General features: G+C 40.0%; 1 protein-coding gene across 16 annotated transcripts in view; it reads left to right on the top strand.

Moving 5' to 3' along the window:
• The window catches only part of LOC140615803 (phospholipid-transporting ATPase IB), a 570,784-nt gene that overhangs the window by 313,120 nt on the left and 240,802 nt on the right, over positions 1–16,862 (top strand). The window lies entirely within an intron of this gene.

Here is a 16,862-nt window from a genome sequence, read left to right as displayed (position 1 = left end):
CAAGGGAGACCCAAGAAAAGGTGGTTGACCTGGGTTCTAGCACGACACCTAAAGTATAACTTCATTTGTTGAATTCCGTGGTTCAATTCCCCCACTAGAAGCTGGGTATTAGATCTTCCCTCTTGGAAATCCTGGGTTGCTGGTTGCTGGCTAGCTAGAGTATTGGATGTGAAAGGAGACATAAGTTTAGATATATCTGAAGAGTTAGGGGCTGTGTCTTAGAGGACACTGAGTGAGAAATAAAAGTCAGAAATTTTTAAGTGAGAAAAATAACTGACAGGAGAGGAAGGATAAATGAGAGGATAGGTGAATCAGGAAAGTAAGGATACCAGGAAACGTTTTTAGCCTTCCAAGGGAGAATAGATGGTAGCCCAGGAGATGGCTGACAATAGTGGGCTGGGGCCAGGACAGGGATTTTGAGAGCAGGAGTAAGGATGACCTAACTATCACAAATGGATGTGATTTAAAGATGGCCCTTTTAGGGATGTGCAGTCATATTTCCAGATGTGAGTTGTGTTTCTGTGAGCCCTGAGTGCAACACAAGACCTATGAGACGTGAGACATGGTCTGCAGGCTGAGCCGGAGCCATAGATACAAGTGTGACTGAGGATACAACCTGCACCAAGGGCTGGCAAATGTGTCCTGGAAGGGCTAGCTTGTAAATACCCCAGACTTCATGGTCTCCCTGCACTCAATTCTGTTGTCGCACAGAAGCAGCTGTGGACAATGCCAGTGGCTGGGTTCCAGTACAACTTAGTAGCAGGAATGGGCAGTGAGCTGGATTAGAACCATGTGTCTTCTGACCCCTGGTCTAGATAGTTCTCAACAGGGAGACTGTAGTTGATCGTAGGAGTGGATCAGAGTGTATGCTGTGTAGATATGCCTGATCTAGAGCTCCAGGGAATGCAGACCAGCAAGCGTAAAGGAAGACAAACCATCAAATGAGATGCCTGTCAAGGAGAGAGGTTTTCAGTGTTTAGGGGGTGTGGGTCAGAGTCCACTGAGATGACCTAAGTGCTGGAGTAGTGATGTCATGGTATCCATCCGGCAGGAGGGTGGCATCGTAGGGACAGAAGCACTTTGAAGAGTAAACAGAGGGTGAGTAAGTAAGGGTGTGGGGTTTTATCCCAAGTTTAAATATGAGGGAACAGACTCTCACAAAGGTAAAGCAGATTACTCAGGCCTAACCCAACACACACACTCAGGAATTTGCATCTTGTTCCTGTGTGCAGTTTCTAAAAACTATCCCCACTGGGGCCTGAGGTAATTCTCTTGGTTATTTTGTAAAATCTCAAGTTAAGAGAATCCTTTCTGGTTTGACCAAGGAGTTACCTGTTGGTCTACCAGTATGCAGGTAGTAGAACCTCCCTTCTAGAAGTAACCCACAGCCGACTCTGCCCCCAGGGACTATCACGTTCACTCGCAGAGACCAGACAACACTTTCAATCAGTAAGGATACCACTTGCTGAGTCTGAGGACTGTCTCCTACCCTGGGCTGAGAGCATCAGGTGTGCTAGCTCATTTAACCTGTGTATCAGCCCTCTGATTTCAGAAGTATTATTTCCATCTTACCCATGAGAAAACCCTAGTAGAGTCCAAGATGACTCCCCCATCCCCGCCCAGAGTAAGTGGTGGGCTGGGATTTAAACACCCCTATCCCAGAGACTTCTCACAAGCAGAGGGGCACTGACTGCAAATCTGAAACACAGGTGTGATGTCCCTATAGTCTCTAATCCTAGGGTCTCTGCCCCTCTCCCCCATCTCTTTCTCTGATAGTTACTATGATTTAATCTTTAGAAAGGTTGCAGGGCTGTGGAATTTTTTTATATCCTGTATTTTCATTCTGAGGTCTACCACCATGGCTGGACATGAGAATTTAGCCAGTAGTAAATGATAAAAACGTGTTGTGATGGGAGGAAGGTGGGGAGGCAAAGGGTGTGGGTGTGGGGGGAGAACCCAGAATAGGAAGGAGCAGGGATTTGTGGTGAAGGGTGGGGAGGGGGCCAGGCCTGGAGGGCCCCTCGAATGTGTCTGTGTACCCTAAACACATCTGTTTTTAGCTGGCTTGCTTCTGCTAACAGTTTCTCAATTTACATATGTAAGAACTACAGGCAAAAAGACTGGAATCAAGAAGGCATGCCACTTGGATCCCTGCCAGCTTTTATTTCAAGCTGACAACTTTCTGGATGTAATACAAGATTTATAGTTGTTTGTTTCTCCTAATGAGGTGGCAAGATAAGGCTGCATCTGTTACAGCTGTTCAGCACAGGATATGTGAATATTGGTTTCTTTTTTAGAAAGAAACATAAAAACATAAAACTTTCAAAATCCAAAATAGTGTAAATTAGTGAGCTGGTAATTGGACTAATCTCAAGTAAAGGTCTTTTACCTGGCTGGTGAGTGTGGGAGGGAAAGAGAGATTGACACGTGAAATTGGTGAGTAAAAACTCTCCCTTTTCTCTTGAACTTCTGGAGCAGGAGAGTCACGTCGTTCATTCAAGGAGGGGAAGAGAATTGTCTGGAGTTCTCTCAGATGTCTGAATGATCCCTTCCTGGTCAGGGCCTGAATGCTGGAGTGCCAGCCCTCCACGGTGCTTGTAAGCCCGGGTCTCTGGGCATCTTGGTCATGTGTTAGGGAGGCAATGGGAGCAGCTGCTGCTTACCCATCAGAGGCTTTCACCACATCCCACCTGACTCCTCCTTTACCCTGAATGGAGCTTCTTGGCCTTATGCTCTTACTTGCAAGAGAAATTCTTTTCTCTTTCAGTCAAACTATATTAAAATGGGAACAGAAAGGTTTAAAGAGTGAAACCTATGGCTGTTAACCTTCTTACTCTCTCTCTCTGGGTAAACTGAGAGATGAAAACAGCCTTTGTATAGTGTGGAAGGAGGTTTTCTTTTTCTTATTTTCTTTACAATATATTTTGACCTTGTTCCACTGCAAAATAAGTCCAACTTGGCTTGGAGCAGAGCCCCACAGATGGAAAATAGTAGAGAGACAGTAAATAAAATATAAATGGCAAGGTTACCACTTGTAGCTTGATGTTACTGGGATTGTATGCTGTATCCCATTTTATTTAAGGAGAAATAAACTTCATATTAATGAAGTTGGCAGATGATCCCAAATCAGAGGAGATTTCAAAAACCTGGAAAGACAGAAATATTATAATTATACCTTTAGGAGATTAAAAATATGGGCAGGAAATAACAAAATGAGATACAGCTTGGAAAATGCATACTCATACAACTGGGGAAAAATAATGTGAAATGCAGAATCCAAGTGAATAGAAGAAATGTGTACTAAAATGCCAAAGAATAGCAATCTTTGGAAGTATCCACTGGACCCCCACAATATACTACGGTGGATGGGCCATTAGGGGCCACCTACGTTGCTCATCCTCAATAAAGAGTTGGCTTGTTTTGTAGAAAAGATAACCAGCAGTGTTTATTTTGGTTTCCATAATTTTCCCTGTTGAAGAGCTAAGGAGACTAGAAGGCGGTCATTGGTAGAAAGTGACATAACACCAGGGAGGATAGGAATATAACAGCAGAAGTGAGGAAAATCTAAAATGAGACTATGATAGTGAGGTTGATCAAAATAGATGGACCACAAGGAAACCTAGGAGGCAAAATCAGGTTGAAGATCCAAGGGGGAGGCAAGAGAAGTTGTAGATTGCTTCATCACTGGAGCTTGGCAGAGTGGATGGTCATTGTAATACCCACAAGAGGGATTATAGCAAGCAAGTCCAAGTTGACAGGAGAGACAATGAATCTCCTATTTGTTGATTTGTAGAAGCTAAAGAGATACTCAACTAAAGGAGTTTCTAGTATACAAATAGATGTTTAGTCCAACTGGATTAATCTGTAAGCTAATTTGCTGTGTCAGTGGTTGATATAAAATGTCAATATATCATGTAGACCTTTAGATTTTATTCTAGAAGGCTGAAGAATGTGAGAATCTCAGACACCTTGCCAAAACAAGAAAGCCAATCTTTAAGAATTCCTTTTTGTCCATAAGTCTGTACTTATTCACCTGTCTTATAACTATAGTAAATCTATTTTAAAAATCAGACATTTATAACACATAGTTTTTCAAAACTACATAATAAAATAATTTCTTAAGGATAAAATGAGTTCTCATATTTTAGTTTTTCTGAAAAAAGTTTAAAAATCAACTAATTCTAGAAAACCATGGAAATTTGGATGAGTATTAGATATAATTTTAACGTTCTAAGACTGCTGATGAAGTGTGAAGTTGAAATAGATTGTTGCTTAGTGTCTCAAAATATTGGGAGTGATGGTCTCCCTTGGTAGTACTTAGCAGTTAATGAGCAGAGTATCGAGAATAGGAGTGTCCCCAAGATAGCTGAATCATACACTCAGGCAAAATTTTAGTTCTTAAATTTAAAAGCTTAGAAAAGTTTAATTATTGATTCAACTAAAATGCAACTTCTGTGAAATGCCAGCTCAATGTTATGACATGTGCAGGAAGGGCACTGGACCCAGGAATCAGGAGAATTGTTTTCTGAGGCTGGATCTGCCCCCTTGGATGTGTGACTCTGACAAGGCTCTGGAGATGCCTGAACCCGAGTCCACCATACCTGAGGACAGGTACCCGCCTTCATTTCATTCTTTGTTGTAAATATTCAAGAGATGTAGATGATTATTGATGGAAATCTCAGCAATCTTTCTTAGAGATATTTCTAAGAGTCAAATTGCTCAACGTGCATATGAGCTATATAAGATGAGGTACATATGTAAAGTACATTGTTAATGTCAGCAATGACTGACCATGTGGCCAAAGCCTATAACAAGGAGGGACACATGTGTTTTGTCACCAGATAAGTTGTATGACAAGGTAGGGACTAATTAGGAACCAAGGCTTTGACTTATTTAAGTACCCCCTACTTTTCTTATTGGTGATGAATCTTTGGACAATTATCCTGAGGAATATGCATTGGGACCTCATAACCTGGGTTTTTTAGAGCAGGTGGAATAAGCAGTGGTTTGGAAATGACCTTTTTAAGAGAAGGCCATTGCTCACTTTCTCTGTCTCAAGTATATGGAATGTGGGGCAATGTGTAGTGCACCCAAGAGTTGTAGGGGGGGCTTTCCTGGGAGAGTCAAGTTCCTTTGGGAGGTGGAGGATTTTTGAAGAGGTGGAAGTTCTAGGGGTATTATGGGTTGAATTGTGTCTCTCATCCAGTAGGACTCCCCTTATATAAAGGGGAAGCTTGAACCCAGACACACAGCAAAAACACTCCAGTAAAGGTGGAGGCAGAAGTTGGGGTAATGTTTCCACAAGCCAAGGAATGCCAAAGATTGCTACCAAACCACCAGGAGCTGAGAGAGAAGCATGGAACAGGTTCTCCCTCACAGTCCTCAAAAGGAGCCTGCCAAGCCCTTGATCTAAGACTTCTAGCCTCCAGAACTGTGAGACAATAAATTTTCCTGTTTTAAGCCAACCAATTTATGGCATTTTGTGGTGGTAGCCCTAGGAGATTAATACAAAAGAAGATGCTGTCACAAAGGAGAAATTCTTATAGGATTCTAACAGAGTGGTAGATGGTCAGGTCACAGGAAAGGAAGGAAGCACAGGGAATAAGCTCGATGTAGAGGAGATAACAGGACTTGCTCCCATTGTGGGTGGCCACAAAGTCTGGGAACATTGCTTTGCTTTTACATATGGAATTTACCAGTCACATTTTTCATTTGTAATGGTGGAAGTTGCATCAGGTTTTGGCAGATGTGGGACTGGAAAGGCTTAGAGAAACATCAGACAAATGTGTCTTGAGGTGTCAAGCAGCACCACTGAAAGAGTTCTGCGGTGATTTGTTCTGAAGCTTTCAACAAGTTGATCAATTTCATCCACTTCACCTGTTGCTGAGTTTTTCTGAACCTTAGCAAGAATGCTAATTAGTTATGAAAACCTATATTGATGAATGAGGTGAAGGTCCTTTGAGGAACGTGTACACCATCAGTTAACAGTTGATTTATTCGTTGGTGGAATGTCCTTGGAAAGCATATTGCAGGTTATGAGGGAAGTTTTTGAAATGTTGTAGGATGTAAGTTAATCCTGTGACTACATCTATTACTTATGAAAGAAAAAGTATACGTTATCTTTTAATATAGGAGAAACTTTTAAAGTCATTAATTATCTTCTATTATGGCTCTGGTTTAGTAATTTTTATAAACCACCATCCTCCAGTATGTGCCTTGATCCTGGGAGTGGGTAAAGACTGCAGTCCATTCACCCCAAGTATGAATTTTCTCGGGCAATTGCCCAATTCTTTCTGGTTCCTCAGCTTATAAAGTGCTATGAAGGCAGTAGATGTTATTTAGCCCTGAAGCTGGAGGTAGATTTTTTTTTTTCATTCTCATCTGTCTTTACCCATAGTAAAATAGATGGTGATACTTGCATTCGCCCTCCTGCTTGCTCTTTCCTGCCTCCGCTCCATGTGTGCATCAGCCAAATATGCAGGTTTGTGGGGTCAGAGATGCTAGTGGGAAATGCATGCTGTACATACAAATGAGGTTTGGGACATTTCATTTAGAATGCACTTTCCTTGGTTCTTTTGAAAGGACTAAGATGGAGAACGGGCAGAGCTTCATTTTATACACATGGTTTCATATTTTGAGAGTATGAGATCATTTCAGTTCCGTCGGTGATATTAACAATTAGGAAATAATAGCAGGCTGATAATTACACTGAGAATCCAGATGTGAATCCAGCTCAGCTGTGTCCTTATTATGTGACCTTGGTTAGAAAACTCAAAAGCCACTGTGGTGACAGTAACCGGTCCCAGACAGTATTTGTAATAACACGCTTCTTACAAGACATGCCGTAAAACTAAAAGTGAGTTCCTCCAGAGGGAAATACTGGAGCGTTCTTATCTTTGCTACGTTGATTTTTCAGAGGAAAGAACCTTAGATGTATTTTTGAAGAATACGGTCCCATGTCCTGCGGACAACACAAAGGGAAATCATGAAGTCAGAGAAAGACAAATACTGTATGATATCACTTATATATTGAATCTAAGGAAGTTGAACTCCTAGAAAGAGAGATGAAAATGGTGATAACCAGCAGCTGAGAAGTAGGGAAAAGAGGAGATGTTGGTCAGAGAGTATAAACTGGCAGTTGTAAGATGAATAAATTGTAGGGATCTAATGTACAGCATGATCATTAGAGTTAACAATACTGTGTTATGTACTTGGAGGTTGCTGAGAGAGTAGATCTTAAATATTCTCTCCACAGAAAATAGCAATCATGTGACTCATACAATTGTTAGCTAACACACTGGCGGTAATTATTTTGCAATCTATCTGTACCGAATCAGCATGTTTTGTGCCTTAAACTTACTCAGTGTTATATGTCCATTATATCTCAGTAAACCTAGGTGAAGGAAAGGGAAATTAACACCTTTGGAGAAATCTCAAAAGCCACTGTGGTGACAGCAACTGGTCCTAGACAGTATTTGTAATAACACGCTTCTTACAAGGCATGCCGTAAAACTAAAAGTGAGTTCCTCCAGAGGGAAATACTGAAGTGTTCTTATACTTTGGAGAAAAGTATAATGATTTCTGGTTGTATTATATGATTGAGAGGAGTATATGTAGGAGAGCACTAGAGTAAGGGACCCACCTGCTCTGATTTGGCTTTGGAATTGTAGGTATTAGGTGGGAGTATTGATAGTACATAATTCACTTCCCTACTTGTTTTCCTGAGGCGAATGACAAGCCATGTGCCTTATGCTGCAAGCTGATTGATGTCAGTGGGAAGTGTCATACTCAGGTGACAGAGAAGCCAGCCTAGAATTTAAAGTAAACTGTACAATTAACTTGTCTTTCTTTATATTCTGTTCTGGTTCTAAAAACCCGATACAAGATGTTGGCATTTGATATGGCATCATTTTCAGAACTATCTCATGAGCACTTAGAATATCTCATTTGCTTTAGTCCATCTCTGCTCTGAACTCCATATCTGCCCTGTGACTGAGTGTAGAATTTTCCTGGGGACTAGGGATATTCTGGGGAGTATACATATAGGAGTAAATATGAATTCAGCCAAGATACAGTCGATACAAAAATAGCATAATGTGGTCATATTTAAAGAATGAAATTAATATCACATGAATGAAATAAGTGTCAGGATTATGCTAATGCTAGTAGAACTTTATTATTTATGCTTTTTAAAAATAAGATGATTTTTAAGCAGATACACACCTACGTTTCATCCTCTAGTTTAGTTTTCTAGGGTTATCGTGTGTGTCTGTGTGTGTGTGTGTGTGTGTGTGTATGTGCACATGCCAAAAATGGTATTTTATTAAAAGAGAAATAGTGTTAGAATAGATTTCCCTGGGTTTGACAGAATGCTAAATATATGGCTGACTAAATCCTACATTTGTGCCCTATATTGTCTTCACCATGCTCTGGATACTTTAGGGGGTGACTTCTCATCCTTCTCCTATGAACCTTTATAAAAATGGCATTCCATACCCACAAGGATCCTCCCTTGCAAATACTCTGGAAAAGACTTTGAAATCCAGATAATGAATTTGTATTCCTTATTTTTCCAGCTGAAATTGGCATGCTCAATAACATTCTCAATGAGCTAATAGTAAAAGCCCACTCAAGACTAAAAACCTAAAAACAAACAAAAACCCCAATGATAACAAGAAGGGCTTGTGCAGAGCATTCAGGCGGTTGGAATTTACATACTGAAAGAAACAGTGCAGAATGGATGATGGGGCTTGGGCAACTTTCTTGGTTATTTAACCTGGGAAATGGGAAGGGGGTAGCACACAGGGAAATAAGTAATGAAGCTTTTAAAAGAATTCGAATTTGAAGTAGGGCTTTTTACGGTCCCTTTTTTTACATGTAATGATCTCTTTTTTAAGGAAACTATTTGAGGTTACTTTGTATACTAGAGTAACACAAGTATCTGTGAAATTTCATTGTAGTCAGAAAAAAAAAATTAACCCAGGTTGAGGCGATAATGTACCCGGCTCATTTGTTGGGGGATCTGATGATCAGGTACTGAAAGGGAACTTTACCAGCACGATCTCTCTCCTGGACAGATGTTATATATGCCTCCATAACATTTCCTCAATAGCTAAAAATCTGACCGAATATTCCAGCTGAAGAGTGTTTAGAGAGAAGTACATTTAACACTGAGCTGTATAAACAGGTCGGAGTGAAAGCGTTTTTTTTTTTTAACAACCAGAGTCAAAATCACTGTGGAGCAATTCATAAGCATTTTTTAATTCTACATTTTGATGTTGTGGTATCATCTCCAGCTTTTCTGCCTGTGCTTTCAAAATACCCCTGTGACCAGAGCTTCCTAGATAGGATGTCTGGTTCCAGCTGGGGGATCCCAGAGCCCACTGAGGCTCGTGTTCACTTTCACTATGGTCCTTTACTTCCCCTGTAAAATGAGACCCTCCTTCCTTGTGTTTTCTGATCCTACCCAGGAGTCTTTCAAGTATTTTTTTTAACAAGGGAAGGTGTTACCATCTTTGAGAGGACTTAGAATTGTGATTTTTGTGTTTCTGTATGTACAGAAGAGATCAGAAATGGGGATCAGTCGAAACATACTCACTTCAACTACAACCCATTTATCCTCTCTATTAGCAGTAATAAGGGATCAGAGCCTATTAGAGCCAGAGTGAGTAGGAAAATATACCTATATGTCTGTGTTCTTTGGGCTCATCTGTCCTCATAAGAGGGAAAGAATTGTGGGAAGGTCAGTAGAAGAGTTGGCTCTCAGGTTTGTATTTCCCAATTTTTGTGGTGTTTTCACATACAAGTTTTAAAAACATTGAAGGGATTCAATTTTCATTTTTTGGCAGAGGTAGTAAAGGGTATCATAATGTCTTCCACATACCAGAGAACCTTTGCTGAACAATATTTGCCCTTAAGGCTGCTTGTGAAGGAGCCCTTAAGATACAGGGAGATCAGTATGAAAATAGAGGAGATGAGCCCCAAACATGGAGGGGGAATTCACCACGTAGGGTTGCATTCTACACAGAGGGAATGCTCTGCAAAAAATCCAGCATAGACTAGAGAGGGAGGTAATATGGTGGTAGTGTTTAAAGATTTATCCTTTATATATACTACACCATTTAGTCTTAAAATCCTACAAGGCATGCACCATCATCCCCATTTTATAGATTAGGAAAGGGTAGTAGGGAATAGCCCCAAACACACCAGTAAATTCATTAAGATAATATTGAATTACCTAAGAAATGTTCCTTGGGGATCTAAAATTAGAAAATTGTGACTTTTCAGCAAGATGACATTTTTAGCTGGGTTGATTCAGTTATTTTTCTACAAGCATATATAAATTAAGTTTTTTGTTTTTTTTTTTACAAACTAAAATAGTTTCTTACAAATACATTCATTGGGTTTTTAAAAAACTGATTCAGAAAATCTGAAGGTTAACTACTAACATATTTGTGGTTCATTCTGATTTGAGAGTCAAGTTTTAAATTCCAGTTAAAAAAATCAAGTAAAGATACATTCATATTATATTTTGACTCTGTTTTCAAAACAGTCTGTATAGATATTATTGAACATTGTGAATGGGCTAAATAATTAAGCAAATCTCAGAGAAGGTATTTTTCGATGAAAGGAGTTGTTAAGATTTTTCCCTGTGCTATATTCCATGTGGAAGATTTTTCAACAGACTGGTCAGAGTTCCACCAAACTGTGTTGAGGGTTCTTAAGGACTGACCTGATTTTTCTCCTCACTACACAACTAAATTTTCTTAAGCTTTTGGAACTTTTTTTCTGTCTTAAATGTTATATAAACTCTTCAGTTTGATCATTGAATGAAATGTTATGACATTTAAGGGGAAAAAATCCTATAAGCATTAATCAATGTAAGATATTTGTTGCTTTTTCATTCGACCCCAACGAGCTTTCATCGTGACATACACCATCCTGGAGGCATCGTCTGCTTGTTTAATTGTTTAGTACAGAACGTGGTTTGATCTCTTTCTTGTGCTTTCAGTACTGGTAAATTAATCAAAAGAAGTTACTGCTCTGCTGGGCATTAGCATGGGTTTAGATGTTTCTGCTTTAGGGCCTGTTCATCAACGAAAATGCTTTTAAGACCCAAATGGAGAGTAAACAGTCGCATTGCGGCTGCTTTGAGGTGAGCCATTACTTGTGACCCGCTTACATTTGGGAAGGGGCCTGTTTGTATTAGCAGCTATGCTGGTTTGGGTTGTAGCATTTTCAAAATGTTTTTTTCTCCTCTTTATTATAATGTTTTTAGCATTCGCAAAGAGCCACCCCTACCAACATTACTGCACATGCACACCACAGGCATTTCCATCTCAATATATGGAAATATGGAAATCAAAATGGGGAAAGCCAGTTTGGTCCTATGCCAAAGTTTCTATGAAGTTTGAAATCTGAAATACATGAAGGAGAACCATTGTTTGTCATTAGAGGACAATGAACTTATAATGCCAACTAAGAGGTTCTAAGAGCAGTTCTTATCAACAGAAAAGTGTCGTTGGGTTTTTGTTTCCATTAGATGTTGACACTGTTATTATCATTGGGACTATTTGTGCTGTGCATTGTACTAGGCACCAAGAATACACAAGAAGATAGTCTTTGGTTTCCAGGAATTAGTCCCTTGACACATAAATGGTCATTTCAGGATGATGAGGTGAGTGTGCTGCTTAAGGGATTAACCAGGGGGCTCCAGAACATAGGGGAGACTGGCTAAGTTAGTTGGTGGGGTTAGGAGAGACCTCTCCCAAGAAGAAAGTGACTTTGAAGCCAGTCTTCAAAATGGAGTAGAAGTTAGCGGAGGGGAGAGATAAAGAGTTTTGGAGGAGTATTTGTCAGGAGGAAAGGCAGGGCTGTAGGACCATGAATGGTTAGGGGATGGGGCATGGGCATTGTCAGAAAGGCAGAGTCTGGAAAGGAGCCTCGTTAGGCACAGGGTGCTCAGGAAACCTCTTTTTTAAAGAAATGAGTTTGGAGAAATAAAGGGGAAATTATGTGTTTGAATTATTAGTTTACTTTGCAGCCCAAATGTGGAAGAGGCTCAGAAAACCAGAAAATAAAGTTTAGGCATACACAGGAAAACAGACAATTCTAGATATGGACATAGTGCTCCCCTCAGAGTCCATTACTATTAAGTGTTTTTAGCAGCTTTGTTGAGGTATGATGCATATTCTAAAATGGCACATACTTAATGTATACAATTTGATGTTTGGACAAATGCAAACACCCATGAAACCATCACCACGGTAAAAATAATGGACATATACCCATAACCTCCTAAAGTGTGATCAGGAAGCCTCTGGAATGGTATCTACTAAGCTTAGGCTTGTTCCTGAAGGGAGGACCCTGAGGAATTCAAGAAAGTGCAGTAGGAAGAGTGGCCTTATGAGTAGGGCAAGGCTACAGTGTGGACAGGAGTGGAGACCAACAAACCCATGGTATTTCTTCAGATTTTCTTTAATAATGAAAAGGAAATTAAGACAGTTCTGATCATTACTGAAAAGAATGAATTACTTAAGGTAACTGTGATATTGTCTCTTTCGTTTCTGATCAGTGACATCTAAGTTTACTTTTAAAATAATTATTGATGTGTAAAAAGGGCTCCTCCTCATATATATAGAATTTCTTTTTTGAAACAGTTACCCTGGAGAACCATAGAAGTCCTTTTGGGATTATATTGGCAGTCTGGTGGAGTAATGTAGTAGCAACGTAAGGTCTCAAAGGGTATTTAATCAGCTTTTGTTTTTAAGAATTTATTTGCTTTCTCGGTATAATAGCAGTACCTATTTTCAATGTGAAACAGAATAAAAATGAAAGACTAATTCTAAATCCGTTCTTGTCAGAGAAAACTACTTTGAATCATTTTCTCCTGCACTTTTATCTCTGCATGCCCACGTCTATTTAGTGCGTGTCCCACATGGACACCACTGTACGTGCAATCTCTCAGCTTGCTGTCTTCGTTCAGCAGTATACAGTGGATATGCGTCCATGGTCCATGGGGACATATTTTAGATCTATGGCATTCTTAGAGGCATTGTACTTATGGATGGTGCTCTTGGGGCTGCCTTAGGTCTGGCAGTTCATCTGCGGATCTGCTTACTTTCTTAGCATAAATTCTCTCTGTTAAATTGCCTATTCAGAAGTTATATATAGTCATATATATGTGCATAGTAGATTAGGGTGCTCATTTACTCACACATCAAGATGTGTATATTTGGTGTATTTAGTTGTTGTTGGTTTTTTTTTGTTGTTGTTGTTTTGTTTTGTTTTTTGGTATATTTAGTTTTTGACAAACTCTGTTCAAGCTGTTCCTTTCTCCTGAATGCTCTTTTGTCTGGTTGACCCACCATCTCCTTCCATTCTCTTCGAACTAGCTCAGAGAAAGATATCTATGGTTTTTGTTTTGTTTTGTTTTTCTGACTCACCACCTTTCACTGTGTCATTGGCTGCTTGCTTAGGTTCCAGCTGTCTTCATGTAATGTGCAGCTGGTTGGAGTGGTGCATAAATAGGTCTTAGTGCTCTTATGGGAGCACACAGTACCAGTCACAGCATGTGTAAGAACACTGTGTGAGCAACAAAGCAGGTAAATCTGGGAAGTGGCATCATAAACAGACGTGGATGATGCACATTGGGACTTGCAGACTGAGTGATGACACCCAGGGGCATGGCCCCTTGACTGTCTTTGGCTCCACCCATCCACATGTAGAAAACCATTTTTAGCTTATTCAGCCACCCAGCTCAGTACTGATTCATATGAATATGAGCCAGACACTTCCTCTTATCCTTAATGAATACAGTGCTCTGCCTTTTAGAGCACTGTGTTAGCTATAAATTTGGAGACTCATTCTAATGAGGAAAGAGTTTCCACAAATATTGTCTGAGTGCCAGCCATGTGCCAGGTCTTGAGGTGAACATTGGGGTATGTTGCAAATCAACGAATGTGGTGTGCTGACCTTCGTGGGGGGATCACAGAGGAAAAATTATCCTCTGCGTGGAGGAGGGATGGCCTCTGTGATGATGTTTCCCAGCTTCTGTCTCAGAGACATGCTGTCACAAGAACCGGCAGCCCTGCAAGACTCACACAGTAACATTCTGGAGTGAAGCATCTCCCTGACTGTGTGAAGGGTCTCCTTTGCCACTGTGCTTGGTAGCTGGGTGAGAAGAGAAGGAGAGGAGAAGGAGAAGGAGAAGGGAAGGGAAGGGAAGGGAAGGGAAGGGAAGGGAAGGGAAGGGAAAAGGAAGGAAGAGAAAAGAAAAGAAAAGAAAAGAGAAAAGAACAGAAAAGAACCACCTGCATCAACACTTAGCTCTCAAAGTTAAAGAAAAGTCTGTTTCCTTAGTTAACATAGCATCTAGAAGAAATAGGGAATGGCTATTTTTTAATTACCATTAAAGTGTATTAAGCCAGCCTTCGTGCATACTTTTCTCTCCTTCAGTCACTCAAGGACTTGAAAAAAGAAATTGCTTCCCTTGCAGTCAGCATCACGTGTATATGACTTACTCCAAGAACCATTAGACATACTGCCGATACCATTTGACTCCATCAAGATTGAGAGCCTCCAGTTTATCACTGTAGCACCTAAAAAGCATTAGGCTAGTGTTACAAATCTAATTTAATTGCCAATGCATTTATATTGGTTAACTAGTATGCTGCAGTCTATGTGGCTGGATTATTTAATATATTTTTCTTTGTTCTATTAATGACCTGGACTTCATTACCTGCCAATAAAGAGTTCCAGAATATACAAAGAAAGCTGACAAAGAGTATTGGTGGCTTATTAAACTAACTGGCCCTGACCTCTTATCGCTTTACTACTGCTCAGATTATCAGAGAATAAGTCAAACAGAACATGCTCATTGCCATGCTCACTGCCCAGACCCATCAGACCATTATCTTTTCAGGGAGCAGTGGCCTTCTATTTGCTTCTTAGGAAAGTTTCAACTTTAAACATTTCAAATGGAAAAAACTCTATGTGATTTTTTTTTTTTTTTTTTTTTTTAGCTTTTACTAATCTGATTGAATGGGCTTACAGCTAGCTTCTTAAAAATCAGCCAAAACAACAACAACAACAAAAAATCAGCCAAAACTATCTTTTCAATAATGTTGAGAAATACTTTTCTTTGAGTAAAAATTAATATGTACAATTTTAAAAGAACTTTACCTAGAGGTTTGGAGCTCACATAAAGCCCTAGGTAAGTGAATGTCTCAAAGAATTGGCTGATGTCAAAAAGTAGGCAGAGAAATCATAGCTTTAAATTTTGTGCAGATGAAATATAAACAAGTTCAAATTTTAATTTAATTATTTTGTAATATTATCATTTGAGAGATAAAGTGCTTTTTAGATTTTATTTTTTTACTATAACAACAGATCATCTGTGATGTGATGCTGACTGAAAATGGTCATCTGTTGGAAGGGCTAGTTCTGTTTTTGACTTATTCATTGGTGTTATTTTACATGGGTAGGCTTGTTTGAAATTTGTCTTCTATCAATTTCTATACCTTTTCTTTGGGAAGAGTAAAATGGATTATAGACTTCCATTTTATTAATTTTATCCCTATTGGGTTTTCTGTTTTGTTTCACTTCGAGAGACAAGGGGAAGAGGAAAAACTGTTTCTAGCCCATGAATGAGAATCATACTTCCATGTTTGGTACTGTTTTAGGGGGGATCATGCTTGTGGTGGTGGTGTTTGTAACATGTTCTGATAAACAGCTGACATGATTTTTCGGTATGAGGGCAGACTAAGCTAATTACACAGTTCTAATTATTCAAAAAAACCCTCTAATATTTTTACAACTCCATCTTCAGAGGTAGGCTTTCCCCAGTTTAACTCCCAACTTTACCTAGGGACAAAGCTTCTGAGAATGATGTGTTGACCATTGTTCTCTGGTCCCATTTGCTTGCTGCTCTAAGCCCCTGTGTGCTCCATTTCCCTCCCAGCATCTAGCAGAACTGCTTCTATTATTTCTGCAATGTGATCCGTGGAGGTAAACTTAGCAGTAGCCATTGTGCACTGAGCACTTTGTTGGATGTATGGACAAGTAAAAACTGAAGACGTAATCTTACCCTGCAAGAACTCACAGTCTCATTTTGTTTACACACATTCATATTCAGTATGTATGAATATTAGTGTGAATCAGTATGCAATTTAACAGTTTTGGATATAAAGAAATTATGTAAAATTATATGTGAAAACAATCTGATACAGGACTTTAAGGGAGTTGGTGGTAAATTCAAATAGGGACATATGAGCCAAAATGTTCTTCTCTGCTGTTTCTCATCCCACCTCCATCCAGAAATCCTGGGAGACTCTGAAGCCAGTAACTTAGGGGAGGACCTTACTAGCCAGCACAGGCATGAAGCCTGGATGGTGTCCTCAATGGGAGAGGTGATGAAGGCTGGTTGGCATTTAGCCAAGAGTCAGGTAGAAGCTAAGATGGGGTTTTTTTTTTTTTCCCCATCTTTCAAAATGCTTCCTCACCTTCAGCATTTATTTGGTCTTCATGACTATCATGTGAGGCATGTGGGAGTGGCAAGACCTTCAAGCTAAAAGCAAGAACCTGATCCTTCAGGTAACTTTGTGGGGCTCTTGAGTGCTGGGTGTAGATGATCCCTTGCCTGTGCTGTGTTCCCCAGCCTGGCCTGGCCCAGTGCCTCAGCAGAACTCTGTGAGCTTCTCTAGTGATGTTTGTACAGTAGCAGAGTGGCTGAGCAGAGAGACCCTGGGTGAGAGAGCTGCGGTTAGGCACTGTCTTGGCCACTTGTTGGGTTCTTTGACCTTGGGCACACTGTGTCAACCTCTTTGAGCCTAGTTTTCTTGCCCTTGAGTTGGTCAGGATGA

Source organism: Canis lupus, chromosome 24 (genome assembly GCF_048164855.1).
Source record: "Canis lupus baileyi chromosome 24, mCanLup2.hap1, whole genome shotgun sequence".
NCBI lineage: Eukaryota > Metazoa > Chordata > Mammalia > Carnivora > Canidae > Canis > Canis lupus.
Note: the sequence above shows the minus strand (reverse complement) of the source record. Positions and strands in the feature narration are given on the sequence as shown.